Here is a 16,589-nt window from a genome sequence, read left to right on the forward strand (position 1 = left end):
ATAGAGTGCCATATTGTGTCTCTGTTTAATTTGGCTAAATGGTGAATGTGGAGTGCATGTGGAAATATGCCTGAATGTGCCGAGCAAAATATGTTGGACAAACCCTAAGAGTAAATCCATGATATCACAGCTTATGTGACATAAATAATAAGAATACAAACAATGGCAAGGATATAAATAATATATTGTCAGAATGATTTTACATGAGCATATGATTCCATTTTAGTGTTTATGAGTATGATTGGTGATTCGTGAGCAGTTAAACTGTTTGGCAGGATAAATTGGCATGGCAGGTATGCCATCCTGCCAAGTTACACCTGGGTGGGACGGCATGCTGCGCTACTCATCACAAATTCTGTGATAAACTTGCCCTTGCCGCCCCCCCCCCCCCCCCCCCCCCCAAAAAAAAATCTCGCTCTGCCTCCCAATCACACCAGTCTACATCCAGGACTGGCTATGATGTATTCGTGTTGGCATGTATGTATGTCTACGCATAGTCTACAGTTATATGCACTGCATATCATTTTCTTACACAAACACATTGCAAAAAGAAATTATATCTGAAGAAAAACATGTTTTCAATGTGCAAAAATGCCAAGTTACTCACACATACAAACCACTATCATTACCACTTGCAAAATCAAGGCCTGAAAATAAATAAAAAAAACTGACATCAAAATTACGCCAAGTTACATTAAACAATATTGACCATCTTACCTAACACAAATTAAACATGCTGTATTCCAAAGCAATGCTGCTACCCAATACTTTCTGAATTATTTCAAGTAACTTGGCCCTGTGTGCTCTCTTCTTACCATCTGAACACATTCTGGTCACTCAAAGTGTCACATCAAAGTATCACATAAAAAATGGCCACATGGAAGAACACATCATTTTTATGACTGTTTTCAACACTTGATCAACACTTACACACCACAAAGGATATGTGCTTTCTCTGACAACACAGGATATAATGTGGGTGGTCAAAATACATGTACAGTATTACTAATTGTATCAGTCTGTTGGAAATCAATGACGCTATTATTTATTTATTTCTTTTTTACAGTTGGTGAAACACAGAAGGTTCATTTTAAGTACAAATGATTCTTTTCCCTCACCCTAACACATCATTGTACTCTTTTCTGAGGTTACCTCGGTATGCGATCAAAACACCAAACACTTTCACAGAGATCGTTAGGAGCAGTATGCAGTCCAAGAAAGGTTCAGATCTTGGGTGGGGCACGTGTTTCCTTGCCCTTGACAGTGACACTTTGCCTCAGTTGCTTCTGTCAACATTCAGCTCCGCTAACTGCACGACGTCAAGCTGAAATCGCCATTCACTGCTTCAGATGGGGGAGTATGCAGAGAAAACAAACGCAATGATGCAGTTAACGAAAAGATCAACTTTTCCACGCCAATCATGTAACGGGATCTGTCCACGTAATGGTAGGGATGGGGGGTCCGGAAGAGCAACGTCCAGCACACGCCCAAAACATGGGGTTGTCCCAGTTTAAAACCGACACTGGAATCCCCCTCAAAGAAAAACACATGTGGAAACCATCTCTGAAAAATGTGAGGTGTTTTGGTGATGTATCTCACATCTGTATTTCTAGCATGGTCATATTTGTTGTGACAGAAAATGATGTGAGCATTTATGTAAGGCAGTATCTTGTGACAGAAACACCTGCTTAATCCCAATGAGTACTTGGGGTGCTATTCACCAAGACTGTTCTAAAGAGATGTCCTCGGGGATGTGTTTTACTAAAAGACGTATATTTTGTATATATGGCTTTTGCTGTTGTTGGTAAATTCTAAACTTATGATTTGGTTAATGATCCAAGGATGCTGTGGGTAGGAATACATCTATAGGTTTCATAATATAAGTCTTTAAAAGCGATTTTCAATAGCAGACGCAGATATGATAATATGATTTCACTATATACGTACCTCCTTTATCAACTTGTAGTGTATAAATCTGACCAAATGACAAATGCAATTTATTAAGGGTGTATTGCAGGTGGACCTCCATTTCCAGATTGAAAACACAAATTTGACTGTTTCACCTTTGACTATTGAACTATTTTACTCTGAGTTCTCAGTTAATGCAATCTTGAATTGTTTGAGTCTTTGCGAAGAAAGGTTAGAGAATCCCTTCACTTAAGAAGCCAAGATTAACAGATGTTCTCAGTAAAACCAAAAATCATTCTCTGAAGAGCCTGCAAATATGCAGTTTGGATCTCCTAACTGACAATGTCCCTACCCTAGAAATAATGCCTTCCAGTAATGACTTCATGACACCTGCAAGAGCAGCCTTTTGGTTGGAATTCCAACAATGAACCACACCCAGAGGTTATACATCAGATTAGGGTGCAAATAATGCAACATTTCATGACATAACTGTATCTTAAAACCAATTTTGAAATAGCCTGTGATCAAAACTGTATCACGTTTCATTGTCTGCCAACACTTCACAACACAGCTTTCGTGGCAGCATTTTGCTACGAGCTGTCGGACACAAAAAAATCATCTGTAGCCACAGGCACTAAGAAACAAATCATGAGACCCATCAGTCCTCTAGTCCCCCCACCCGACTCTATTATACACACCCCCACCACACCCACGCTCCTCCACCAGTGGCACCAACAAAGTAATCAGACAGTTTCTCAATGAATACTGAACACAGCGGTAACAAAACAAACAGAAACCTCGCCTTCAAACATGTAGTCTGTACAAATTCACTGGCTTGACTGGACAATACTATAGAATATTTATAGTATATTCCTTTGTCACAGAGGTGGTACCAGTATCAGGATGGAGAACACGCTGCTGTTCTCATGGCCAAGGTGTACGGATCCTCCTACACATGCTTGGTTTGATTTCTGGGGAGTACGTTGTGAGACAATGACTGGAAGCCAGTAAACGTTAAAACAATAGTAACCTCAGGCTGTCTAGTATTTTTCTGATTGCACGGAGCACGCCCGGGTTTCAAATCGGAAGCGCGACCTTTGTCAACGGGCCATAAATCAAAACAAGACTCGTTCCCAGGGCAAAAATAACATCAGAGAAAGAGAGCATTAAAAGTCTGGCAAAGCCTCCTATGGTTCAAAGCTGAGGGAACCTGATTAATTGCTCTTCTTCCATCATATCCCACTCTCCTCGCGTCATGAGAAAGGTGATGTTTCCACAGGACCCACCCCCCCCAAATATTCCCGCCAGTTTTTACGCATTTTTCAGATACAAGAAAACAATGAAACAAAGGATTTGTTATTTGGTGATTTATCCTGTGAAAGTGACTTCTTGGCCCACGCCAGAGCGGCATGTGGTGTTTGGGGAAGAGCAGTGAACTCTGAAGCCAAGGGGTCATGTTTTTTTGTGGCAGGTGAGGAAATCACTGCTGTTCCTTTGTGCAAGTGTACCTCAGTTGCCCCGACATACATCCAGTCATATAAATGAACTATCGGGTGTGTAAAATGGTGAGTCACCCTGGATAAGGTAAAGAGACATATACAGCAAGCTCCATAAAGTTTGGGACAATATTTCTTCCCTTCATTTGGCTCTGTGCTCCACAATTTCACATGTGGTTGAAAGGCAGATTATCATCTTTTATTAAGGTGTATTTTTTTAATACATTTTGGTTTCACTATATAGACATTACAACACTTTTTATACATAGCCCCCCATTTTAGGGCACTATAATGTCTGGGACAAATGGCTTCACAGGTATTTATTGAAATTCAGCCATGTTCACTTTCAACAATTCTTCCCAAAATTTTGCATAATGCAGCAAAAAAATATTTGATGTCATGTATGCATCACAGACTCTTCAGCTTATCAAAGCTCTGCACTCTTTCCCAGAGTAAATGACTCTAGCACTGTATCTAGGCTGCTTTTCAGCATCCTCAAGGCCTCTACTTCCTACAATTCCTGATAAACAGATAATCATGGCGTGTGGAAAACATTCTTCCTAGCATCAGTATAAAACTAAAGTGAACTAATTTCCACCTATGGCCTCTTGTTCTCCTGACAAAACTCAATTTGAAATTAAAAGTAAAATATTAGTAACTGGCATAATATGATGCAATACATGACCATCACACCATCATTCATTTTAAGCCATTCAGTGATATAAATGCTGTAATTTCAGATTTATTTGGGATGGCAGCTTAGTGGAACCATTTCATGTAATGTTCAATAAATTGATTAGATGGATTCTCTATTTTAAACGTTCTAAACTGCAGTTGTTAAAAGTTCAATTCACATTTGTTATGTTGGGGATTTTTATTTATGATATTTTTTATTGAATTTCACCATCAGGATTGAAAAACAGGTTTTAAAAAAGGCCCAAACCTGCATATTTGAATTAATGAAACTACTGTATGGCCACAAATTTGATTTTTATTTTGGGAGAAAACTTTGTTTGAGTTTGAGTGCTTTCCATTTGAAATGCAGTATAATCTAAAAGCAGGACACTGCAAAACATTACTTCACTAGAATGACAGTAAAAACACCAGGTTTGACAAAGTAATTAAATTCTATCACAATATTATATAAATCCCACTCCTTCTTCCTGTAATTAGCCGTTTAAGTGGAACAGAAATAATGTTTTGCTTTAGTTCTTGTAACAAAACCAAAACATATGCACTCACATTTTCTATAGTAATACATCATATTTAACATTACAAAAATTATTTTTGCAAAGCAGACTCAATTATAAATGTCTAGCACAGTTTATCACAACCACACCAATTAGCAAAACATATTTAACTTATTTTAAAAATAGTTTAAATATCTCTCCTGCAGATTTATTTTTTCCTATGAGCCTGTATTACACTAAACTGATTCTAATATACTGTGCCTGCTCTTCTGATGGACACATTGTTTTATGATGTACTACATTAGATCCAAAAATGAAACTGACTGTGCCGTTCTAGAACTACTGAAAGGTGGATATGGTAAGAAACCTTATATAGATATGCTGAACTGAGATCCGCTAACCAAACCTAATGTGTACATTACTATTGTAACAGTATCCGGTGTTTGTGGAAAGGAAACCATTTTAACACACAGTGCGCCTATGCATTTCTAGGGAGAAGCTCAGAATCAGGGAGAGCAGGAGCAGGTTCATAAACACATCCCAGGGTAGGAAAGGAGAATTCCAGAAATAGAGGGTCAGAGCCATAGGATTTTAAATTAACTTTTTTAAGGATTTTAAATTAACGTTCTGGTCCACACAATAGCAAACTAAAGTTGACAGGAATGGAATCAGAATTTCCCCTAATTCAAGCAACATCTCTATTGAGAAGATACATGTAGAAATATGACAATACGTTGGACAGATTTTATGAGTTATGAGGTCCTTCTCGGGGATGATGTCTTGCCCGCGAGATAGCTTGTCGCAAACTTTGGACGGGGACCAGGGCGGAACTTGTGAAGTGCGTGTTTATCAACAGGACATGTGTCTGGACAGGCCTGCATCCTTTCTCAGGAAGATATCCACAAAGGCAAGGAGGGATTCAGCCTGATCATTTGTTGCAGCTGCGATAAAACCATAGACACAGGGGTCAAGGTTTAAAAACATCTTGGAAAAATGAACGCTCATAGAAATTAACATGCAAACTCCTGAGAGATCCACAGTGATGAAAAACAATAGTATAAATCATAATTGTGAATGCTTGTGTTTTTGTTTTCTAATTAACTAATACTATTTTTTTTGCTTATATTTGGCACTATTTTGATTTAAAAGAAATAAAAAAACAAAGGAATCTAAAATAAAGAAAAACAATATGAAATGTCTGTCCTACATTGTATGTGCACAAATAAAGTATTCATTGTAACTGCCATTTGAACAAATCATTTTCAACAAATCCCTCAAAAATTTTGCAAGATGTAAGAAACAAGAATTTTTGATGACAAGGCATGCATCGCACTCTTCAGCTTATCGAAGCTCTGCATCTTTCCCAAAGTCAATTACTCTAACACTGTGTCAAGGCTGGTTTATATTATCCAAAGGGTCCTGACTTCCTACAACTCCTGATTGGATGATAAATAACAATGTGAAAAAATACTTCCTAGCACCAGTATAAAACTAAACCGAACTCATTTCCACCATTCTGCTGACAAAACTCAATTTGAAATAGTATTCAGTATTAATTTGTGGCATTATATGGTGTAATTCAGTACATGGGACTCAAACTTTAATATTCAGATATTCAGTAATTTAAAACCTGTAATTTCAGATTTATATGGCATGACAGCTTAGTCAAACAATTCCATAAAATGTACAATAACTTCATTAAATGGATTCTCTATTTTGATGCTGCTAAACTGTTGTTAAAAGTTAAATTCACTCCTGTTTATGTTTTAACTTTCTGTGCATGATGCTGGCTGGGGAGCCAGATTAGTGTGAAAATTCACAGACTGCTGCTTACAAACAATATGCACACTGATAAATTAATTGCCTCCTTATTATAATAAAATATACTTTTTTCAGTTGTGTTTTATTTTCAGCCAGGGCATCAAGCATGCTGGAGAAGGAACTGCTTTTAAACAGCTGTATGCCTGCCAACAGAGACTGACTTCCATTTAGGGATTTTCTATTGAAATTTAAATAGGACAAAAGGCATGTGTTCACTGACCTGACGTCCCCCCGACAGACCACAGCAAAGACCAGCGTCAGTTTAGCATGACTTGCTTGTTGGCTTTACTCCGTGGGCGTTCCTCTGAGCGTGACATGTTCAAGTGGCGTCGGTAGGTTGTTTTTCAAGGTTGGGGTGGAGCCTTGGAATCCAACAAACACTGGGTCTCTGTGGCAAAATAAACAATCAGAATAGCTTGCACCCTTGCCAACACGTAAGGCCAAGTAAAGAAAATGTGAAAAGGTCAACATCGTGTACCCTAGAGAGTGCAACAAACCCATTCAAGGGATGTCTGTGATGTGAACAATATCCTTCTGAAATCCTGCAGAAAAAAATCTTGGATAGCAAAAAACATGTTGCAGGGAAAATATTTTTTGAACATAATTTTATTTTTATTTAATGTCCCCTGTAGTGTAGGTTTCAGCATAGTAGAATATATGGTTTTTGAAATTAAGACCAAAGGCTCATGTCAACAGGGGACATGAATGAATTGCTGCTTGTAGGTCGAAGGAGGATATGGGAACAACAAAAATGTTTCACATGTATGAATATTCACTATATTGGAATTCTTAATTTAGAAGTTTTTGTGACAATGGACTGTCCCAACAATATTTTCAGCATTATCCACAATTTCTTTTTTTTCTAACAATTTGTAAGTAATTTGTAAAATAATAATTGCATACAAACCACATGTTCAGCTAGTAGAAGCTAAATAACGAGTAAGTATTAACAAGTTAGCAAATGAAAATTTTTTTTTGCCTTCAAACAAAGCTACAATGACTGTGTATTAATGTATATGTCAAACTGTTACACCTATAGAATGGTAGCGTTTAAAGAGTAATTGCACTCGCTCTTTCAGGCTGGCTCTGTCTGCTACACAATTTTGAAGAATGCTTCCTGTACATGTCCATCTCATTTGCATAAAGTATTTTCTATGCAAATTAATTCATACTACCCTGCTGCACCAGGCACATGAAACTAAGATCAAACTAGGCATTGCAGATCAGATATGAATCAAGATTCAGCAATTACATGGCTTATTACTCACCTCAAATGTTTCCAGAAACATATTTTAGTAGGCAGTTTGTGTGGAATATGAGAAAGTTTATCAACAGGCCACCATGTTGTTCCGATCTTCCAGGCCGAGACCAAGGACATCAGTGAGTCTAACCAATCAGGTGCTATCAAATTAAAAAGTCAATGGATTAATTTGTGAGCGGCAACAATTTTCCTGCCGGATATCTTGATTAAAATTTATATGATGTAGTAGTACCTCCAAAGTGGTACTCATGAGTGGGACAGGGCCAGATTGGAATGCAGAAAGAAAATTTCTAATGTTAGGGGGTACTAGCTACCAAGATGCTTTTCTACCAGTTTTTTTTTTCTGCCAAATGATACTATTTCAGAAATGTTTAAATAGCTGTATAGATTAAAATGTTTCATTATAAAGTATGCATATAAATACACTTACAGCTTAAAAAATGTGATCTAGAGTGTAATTACTGTTTAATAGAGAGCGGTCAATAATTAAAGTAATATGATATTGAGGATCTTGGTCTTCTACAGTATCTTTGGCACACAGGGTCCACTGAGATTGCCGTAAAGGTTGAGTGGCACCTGTGAATTGGATGCTAACACCAGTGGAACAGTTAAAAGTTCTCATATTTAGAGAAAATGAAGCCTTTGATTTTTCATTAGTTTTTATGAGGGGTACAACATTTTGGTACCCCCCCCCCCAGTGCATAAAAAAGAAAAGTGGTTTTGGTAAGTAAGTCTGACAACTCTCTAGAGACAAGAGATGATGGATCACCTAAAAGAGAGATTGGTGGAGTGTTGGGTGGGAAGCGGGGAATGGCCAGAGCTTAGAGTGAAGTCATTTGACGGGCTGGTCAGCATCAGCAAAATGAGTGAGACTTCAGACACAAAACCAGACAGCTTCTAAGAGGAAACAGGATGGCAAGAGGCTCTTCAGGCCTGAGCCACAGGACCTTAAATAGACTAGTTCCTGCTTTTATCTAGTGCGGACTAAAATGCATGTCCTACTCTTTGGAGGTCTCAACACTCCTGGGCGGAGGACCAGGGCTCCCCACACTGCAGGTGAGATACATAGTTAGCAAAAGCAGGGACAAATGTAGACCTCTAACAGTTTACCTTCAGAAAACACTACACTACATTACAGACATTTAGCAGACGCTCTTATACAGAGCGACTTACACAACTTTTACATAGCATTTCCATTGCATCCATTTATTCAGCTGGGTATATACAGAAGCAATGCAGGTTAAGTACCTTGCTCAAGGGTGCAACATCAGTGTTCTACCCTGGAATAAAACCTGAGACTTTTAGATGACCAGAGCAGCTCCTTACCAATACTACACTGCCGCTCCAAAAGACACCTTGAAGATACATGAAACAAAATTTGAGGTTTCTCTTACAAATAAATCATCATCAAATACATAAATCATTGAGTTACGGCTGGTCTGATTACGTCTGATTACGTCTGATTACGTCTGCATTTGATTGTTCCCCACATAACAAATTTGGTCAGTTGTTGCAACGACTGGATGGTAGCTTTTTAAAAATGTACAGTATGTGGTAAACCCTCTCTGGAAAATTAAGCCTGCATAAGATCCAACAATCTGGATTCCTGCTCTTTCACTTTAATTCCAAGATTCAACAGGCCTAGCAGCATTCATATCTCAAAGTCTTCATGTAGCATTAACATTAAACAGAACATATAGACATATAGAATATATGCAACATATAATTTATCACCCTTAGGAGAAATATAAAGCAGTGCGTACATGCACAGTCACATAAACATAAACATTTTGGATGGAAAAGACTTAAACCCCTTAAAAATGTGTTTTATGAACGAAGTCTCCGCCATGTCGCAGATTCCGTTCCTCCTGAGAAGCCGCCAGACGCGAGCGTTCAAGACGCCACCCGCTCAGCTGGAAGGGCCGCGCCCCTGGCATCAATGGAGCCGGTCAGAGGCCGCGAGGCCGCGAGCTTCCTGACAGGAACGGCCGGGGCTTCCACGGGGCCAGCGAGAGGCGCTGCGCTCCTGGGGTCCCCGCGAGAACATCAGCGGGGGAGCGTGCCGTCGCTTGAGAAAGCACAGGATCTTCTCACAGTGATAGGCACCCCCGGGGAGCGCAATGCTCTTCTTTCTCGCTACTTGCTGAGCATTAGTTTTTCTTGGGAAGGATGCAATCTGTAGGCTACTTCCCCCGATTGTGTGTATTTCACTCCAAGAACAAAAAAAAGGAGGCCTCCATCACTGTATGGGAATATTGCAGGAGGGTAATGCAAGGTAAGCTTTTCTGCGCTGACTGGACTTGTGATTCATGCAATGAGTGATATCCTTTGACTACTTAACAATGCATATGGCAACTAATAGTGACCATGGCCTACCATGCAAATGCTTGCTGTATAATAATAATTTGTAGTTACACACACACACACACGCACACGCACCCACACGCACACACACACACACACACACACACACAATCTATGATTGTTTAATAGCCAAAACAAAATTAAAACATTGCATTAATAAACAAAAGGGCTTTGTGCAAACTCTGAATCTAACAAATTATGTTCTATTCCACAAATTCCAGAGATGTAAATGGGTATATAGGTTATGCTTATCCTAATTTGTGTCAGCACAGAAGAGGTCTGATGAATGAACCAGAGTTACCTCCGAATGAACTCACAGTGGCGCAGGAATGACCACGTGGCCATCTGTTCACCAGAAGGTCAATGAAGCAGCCAGGACAAGGCTTCTTTCTGCATCTGAAGATTGTAATATCTTATCATTACCAATCAATGTGACATCTATCACTTTTCCACAAGTACTAGAAATGGCTTGTATTTTCAGCTGCTCTTGGTCTGTCAGCACATCCGTTTGAAACATGTCAGCGCTAAGTGGGATTGAGACTAAGGGGCATCACTTTCACTTTTCACAAGATAAAAGCTTACATTGCTGTTAAGAGCAATACAATAAAAGCAATGCAAAAATCAATTTTGAAGAGTGAATTTGCAAAAATAAAAAACACATAAAGATGTCTCTGTAGGTTAAAAATAACCCGTTCATATTTTTACACTTGAAACATCATGGTGGCATGTTTCTTTAAAGCTCTTTCATTTGAATGCAGTGAAGTAGGATGGGATTTGGTCCCCCACCACAGGATCCACACGTTTCATTACTTTGACTCAGACGTTCCATTAGTTTGACTCCAACGTCTTTCCTGTTCATTTCACCTTCAATAAGCCAAACTGACCACTTCCTTAAATCTGGTACACAAGATAACGAAAAAAGTACGGTGAAACAGGAACGTGAGATTCATATTCGTTCAGCATTTGGGCTCAGGGAAAACAGTCTGCGTTGGACGGCAACATCCCCCCAGCCAAATGAATGAAAAAGTGCTTCCTGCTTCACAGCATCCCTTTCAGGCTGCCTTTCTCCCTGAAACCCCCTGAAATGGAAGACTTCTCCCATTTTCTGTCCTTCCTGCACAGAACAAAAAGGAACACAGAAAACCTGCCAGTATCTTGAGGTGAAATAAATCAGCAGCCACATTCACGCGGTTCAATGCAAGTCGGAAATGGCCACAAACCTGACACAGGAATAGTCTTTCCAGTGTCACTGGCGACTGACATTTGAAAAAAAAAAGAAACTGGGACCATTCACAAACTGCACAAGAACAAGCATGTTAACGATTCCTTTGGGATAAAGCTGCAGAACTTCACAGTGGCACACTAGGCATGCCGTTTTTAAAATTTACTTTCCTGGTCTCTGAAGGTGTGAAGAAAAGCTCAGCAAAGCAGCAGGGCCTTACATCCTAAATCGCAGGTGCCCTCTTTAACCCTTTTTTACTCATTAGCACCTGTTAATCTGGGTGAAAATGTTAACCTGCATCAAATAAGCAATATGCAATACTGTATATATTATCTTTATTTCAGTTCCAAACAATTTAAACAATGTATATAGTTAATGGTTGCCATTTACCTCTGCTAGATCACATTTAACAATGATGTGATTTATATAAATCCACAATGATGGAGGCATTGGGGGCATAAATCATGTCTATCTGTGAAAAATTACAATGAAAAAAGGTTTTCATGCAGATAATTGATATTTATTGTTTTGAACTGACATTCTCGATTATTTTTCATCTTTATCTTATATTTGAAGAAACCATACAGGCAAAATGACATAAAGAAAATGCAGACAATGGGCAAATGGACACTGGTTTAGTTGGTTGGTTATGAAATACATATCTCAAAAGTGTCATTTTTCTTTTAAATGGGTCAGTTTAACCCAAACCTAATACAAAGGTTAATCTGAGTTACTTTTTCTTTTTCAGGGAAACGGGACAAGTCTGAGGTCAAAAGCCGCAGTAGACAGTTCTGGAAAAGGAACACACTCACCTCATGTTTCTGTCTGCTCTGTGTCAATCAGTCAGAGATAATCCAAGGAACCCTCTAAGTAATCTGGGATAGCTGCCAGGGACATAATATCTTTGCTCTTCTGACCATTGCTAACAACAATGCTTCCTCTTTCAGGCAGCTAACAAACTTTTTCACAGTAAAAAGTTTTTCTTTACAACAAATTTTATTCCTCGCTTCTCCCCCCCCCCCCCCCCCAATCTGGAATGGCCCAGGATTAATTGCATGTCCACCTGCAGTGAACTTGCTTAATTCAGGAAGGTGTACACTATCATGCCACTTCCCTGAATTAGCTGCATATGTCACTGGGCAGCCCCACACATAGATACCCTTGACACAATTTAATTATTTTTGAAATCTGTTAACACTAAAATGGTTTATTACGGAGAATGCCTCTAATTTTAAAACAGAACCTGCATTGTTCCTGGAAGCGAGAGTTATGACAGTGCTAAGGTCTATAATACCACATGGTCCCATTTGTTAAAGTGTGGTGAATGCACAGCGGGGGGATTTGGCAAGTAATTTGTCAGTGAGTGAAGCTCGGAGGCTACAACAAACAGAGATGGTTTGAAATCCATAATCCACGCTCCACAGAAACTTTAGTTCTTCTATTCAACAGTAAGTTGTGGAATCCCTTGGGAAACATATTGTGTCAGCTTGTTTTGAGATGGAACTGCAGTAAAAAATATGTCGTTTAATACGCCGGATCTCAATTTAAGGACAGTAAAATATAATAAATAAATAAATAAATAATGCCTTTTCTCTCTAATTTGAATTGCCCAGCTGTATACAACCACACTCATACTGTGATTTCTGCCAATGCAGGAGTGTGTAGACAAGCAGTTGGCAGCTGCTTCTTTTGGCAGCACAGCCAAGCTTGCACACATGGGTCAGCGGAAGACACATTATGTGCTGCTTATGACTTGCAGAAGTCAGATTGGCCATCACTAGTGAACAATGAGACACGGATCCCAGCTGACTGAACCATTCCTAACCTTAGGCAAAGCTGCCACCAATTACACATCAACCTACCAGCCACACATGGCACTGCTCTGTTTGGGATTCAATACTGGACCATGAGACCCATTCAAGCACTGAAATGCTGCCTTTACAGGAAGAGCCACCCAGCAACTCTATCTATCTCATTTCAAATGCATCCTTTAGCCCACAAGAAAGCACATTTAAAGAGTCCCATGTTAAATTATGTGACCTACATATAATCCACATACTGGATGAAAACACCCGTGTGTGTATGCATTTCAATTGTTAAAGCTGTGTATTATCATTTTTAGCACAGAGTGTTCATAACTTTAAAAATACGAGTAGACATGGACTTTTTCAGATAATGTATGTAATTCCACCAGCCACAGACATTTGTTCCACATTAATGTGTAAAATCAAGTATGCACTTGGACATTACACAGTAGTTCAAATTTTAATTCCATAAAAGCCTATGAACTGTTTATAGGGAATGTGGTGGGCCTCAAAATAACAAAGGTTGTATTTACCATGGAAATGTCTTAATTTGCTTTTTTATACTTTTCATGTGTGTGTTTAAATATATTCAGATGGCAATGAAATGTACACCTGCTAATATTTAAAGCAGACTCAAAGCAGACATCTGCAGTTAAAAAAAAATAAATTGGTGGTTGTGTGTAAATCATGAAGGCCAATATTTAACATTGGACTATTATCATTATGCTTCAAATGGGATATAAATATTATTAGAGATATGAAATCTGGGTTACTCTGTACTGTAGGTCATGTAGACTGAGAAAGATTGCAAGTGATACATTTTCATCTGTTGTGACTTTCCAGAAATGATTTACAATTAGATGATAGGAATGTTAACGATTAATTGATGATACATTATTCTTTATTACACAAACACAGCAATCAAGCTTAACAATTAAACAAAAATTGTATTTAGGGTCGCCTAACGTTTTCTCTTGGAGAAAATATGCTGTTTCTCTTTCGGAGAAAATGTAATGATTTAAATGGTCCACCAGATAAAACTCTATATTTTAAATGATTGAGATAAGCTTTTACCAAAGGGCCAGCTTTCGGTTCTCAACCTGAGGACCAGATATAAAGTCAAAGCCTGCTGATATCTATGATTTTCACCCAAAAAGCCACTCCATTGGGCTCCATTCATTTTTGACAGCAAAATATATATTTTTTCTTGATACCAAATAAAACAACAGTATTTAGGGAGGGAGATGGGCTTCACGTAGCCTTCTCTCACCACTGCTCTGTGCTTTCCTTGTTGCACACATGATTAGGCATGTTACCAAGGAGACAACTGAGCATGTCTGTTGAGTGAAAACATGATACGTCCTTGTTCTATGTGCTCCCCATAGGTTTCTATTTGTGTCGCTGTTTAAATATTATATACTTTTGGGCTTGGACAGCTATGACATCTACATCCATTCATTGGTGTATGCAGTACATCATAGTCATGTAGGTGGATCCAGCAAGGGGAGAACAATCCTGCATCTGGCACTGTTCTAGCTGTCATTGCTATTGTATCATAATGTCAGCAAATTACACTGAATCGCTGTGTCCGTAGAACCAGCAAAAGCATTTTGGCAAAAAAAAAGAGGGCTAAAAGAATAGGGCTGTCCTTATGTGGTTACAGAGTGCCAAAATGATCCAACTCAGTGACCTGAAGGCATCATTCCCAGACATCTTCTTCAAACTCACTGATTCAGTAAGTTGTGCAGTGCAGTAAGTTAAGCAACACTGCAGCTTCAAGGCATTTTGAAAATTTCAATGTTTTTAATATATTACTAGATTTTGTCCTAATCTAAAGACCTGTAACTGACCACTTCATTTATCTCCTATGAAAACTCCACCAAATTCTCCCCTTCGGGAGTTGGATCTATTTCAAGTGCCTAGGTAAGATGTTTACCATTCCATTTGCCTTGCTCTTGGTGAGTTGAAATAATGACCTATCAGTGTGATTGTTACAATACAGTTTTGTAACTGCAATAAAGGTTCTTTCATGTATTATTACACACATGAAGACTGTATCCTTTGGCTACGTCGGTACAGTTCTACTAGACTATTTAAGTATTGCAGGGAGAAAGAAGAGGTGGTAAATTATCCAAGCTACGTTGATTATATTGCCTTTTCATCAAAATATAACCATCTAAACAAATATTATTCTGTACACTGCTTTCACATTGTGGTAGATATTTTGGTCTAATGCATTTTGAATGAGGGTGAAAACAAACCCATTCACAAGCCCTTCAGTCTGGAAAAGTATTGCTTCTCGCATCATTCACATTTTTATTGGTGAGCTTTGTAACATTAGTAAATAGAATTTACCTTTATAACAATCACTATTCATTTTTTAACATTAAAATTAATTGATCAAAGAAATTACGGTATATATGCATCCCTAGATGATTAGTTTGGTTTAGTTGACTGTTACTTAACCCCCTTCAGACCAGACTTTTTGTTTTTAATAAATCCTTTGTAACTGACCATCTATAGCTCACCAAAAATATTAAAAGGGATGCTGTGCATTATGAATGCACCCATTTGACAGCATTCTTAATCCACCTTTAAGCAGAATAATTATACTTTTGTAAGCCCTGCAGCACAAGGCTTGAGAGAGACAAGTTGTGAGTGACTGTTAGAGTGAAGTGCTGTCTTAGATTTTATGAAGAAAAGTAAAGTTCAAATGTAATGTTTTTTCAAACAGCTATTCCTTTTCGCATGTGTGGACTTAGTAGACTTAGTGAGGTCAGTTTTTCAGCTGTTACACTCCATAGAATTCTGGTGTACAGTGTTTTCTGTATGTGTGTTAAAAGCCCCTGAAAGTAATTAGAAAATAATCTGAAGACTACTTAGTACTTGTGTTCTCCAGGGAGATTTTGAGTCCTGGTGTGATGGAAATGCTGCGTGTCTGACTTACCTGAGAGACTGAGTTTGTGTCAGTGGACGGACATCCTGAAGGGGACTTTTGTAAGACTAGCTGAGGAAGAAACCTGTGCGTCAAAAGACAGTGGGAAAATAGACATGCTTCAGCATGACATATGCAAAAAGAAACACAATTTCCCATGAGAAGCCACGTGGGTCTGAAGTGAGATAAGGGTTAAAGGTCAAAGGACCGATCCTGGAAGTATCCCTGTCTTCTCCAGGAGACCTGATGAGAGGCCTCTGCTAGGAAAAGCACATGAAATATCCATCCCGAAAGCTCCAGAAAGATACAGGCGCATGAGAAAGCGTGTATACCGTCTCCTTCCAGTATCCAGTACAGACAGCCAGATAAGCAAAAGTCCCGGGGTTGATTTATACGAGCGGAAAGGCTGAAGATGTTTGGAATGGAAGGAAGAGATCGGGTGGTGGGTGGTATTTCCACACAGGTGTTTTAAGAGAGCAGAAACACAACCATGCTTAAAAGACCGGTGGTGAGAGAGGAGAGGAGTTGTTCGTATTTCACTGACAGAAATAATATATTACCCTTGAATAAATACGAAGGTAGGTCGT

General features: G+C 38.8%; 2 long non-coding RNA genes across 4 annotated transcripts; both read right to left on the reverse strand.

The window, feature by feature from the left end:
• Positions 1-417: 417 nt before the first annotated feature.
• On the reverse strand, positions 418-8,866 carry LOC118233154. Of its 2 annotated transcripts, none has more exons than XR_004766462.1 (4): positions 8,446-8,866; positions 7,684-7,816; positions 6,636-6,803; positions 418-1,343 (listed from the first exon to the last, which is right to left on the reverse strand). It is a non-coding gene; the product is annotated as an uncharacterized LOC118233154 (long non-coding RNA). The 2 variants fall into 2 exon arrangements; XR_004766463.1 differs by lacking the exon at positions 418-1,343 and adding an exon at positions 3,725-5,535.
• Positions 8,867-8,868: 2 nt separating this feature from the next.
• On the reverse strand, positions 8,869-16,345 carry LOC118233153. Of its 2 annotated transcripts, none has more exons than XR_004766461.1 (3): positions 16,015-16,345; positions 10,358-12,146; positions 8,869-9,918 (listed from the first exon to the last, which is right to left on the reverse strand). It is a non-coding gene; the product is annotated as an uncharacterized LOC118233153 (long non-coding RNA). The 2 variants fall into 2 exon arrangements; XR_004766460.1 differs by having other exon boundaries at positions 10,342-12,146.
• Positions 16,346-16,589: the final 244 nt, after the last annotated feature.

The sequence above is a fragment of the Anguilla anguilla genome, chromosome 8 (assembly GCF_013347855.1).
Source record: "Anguilla anguilla isolate fAngAng1 chromosome 8, fAngAng1.pri, whole genome shotgun sequence".
In the NCBI taxonomy this organism is placed as follows: domain Eukaryota; kingdom Metazoa; phylum Chordata; class Actinopteri; order Anguilliformes; family Anguillidae; genus Anguilla; species Anguilla anguilla.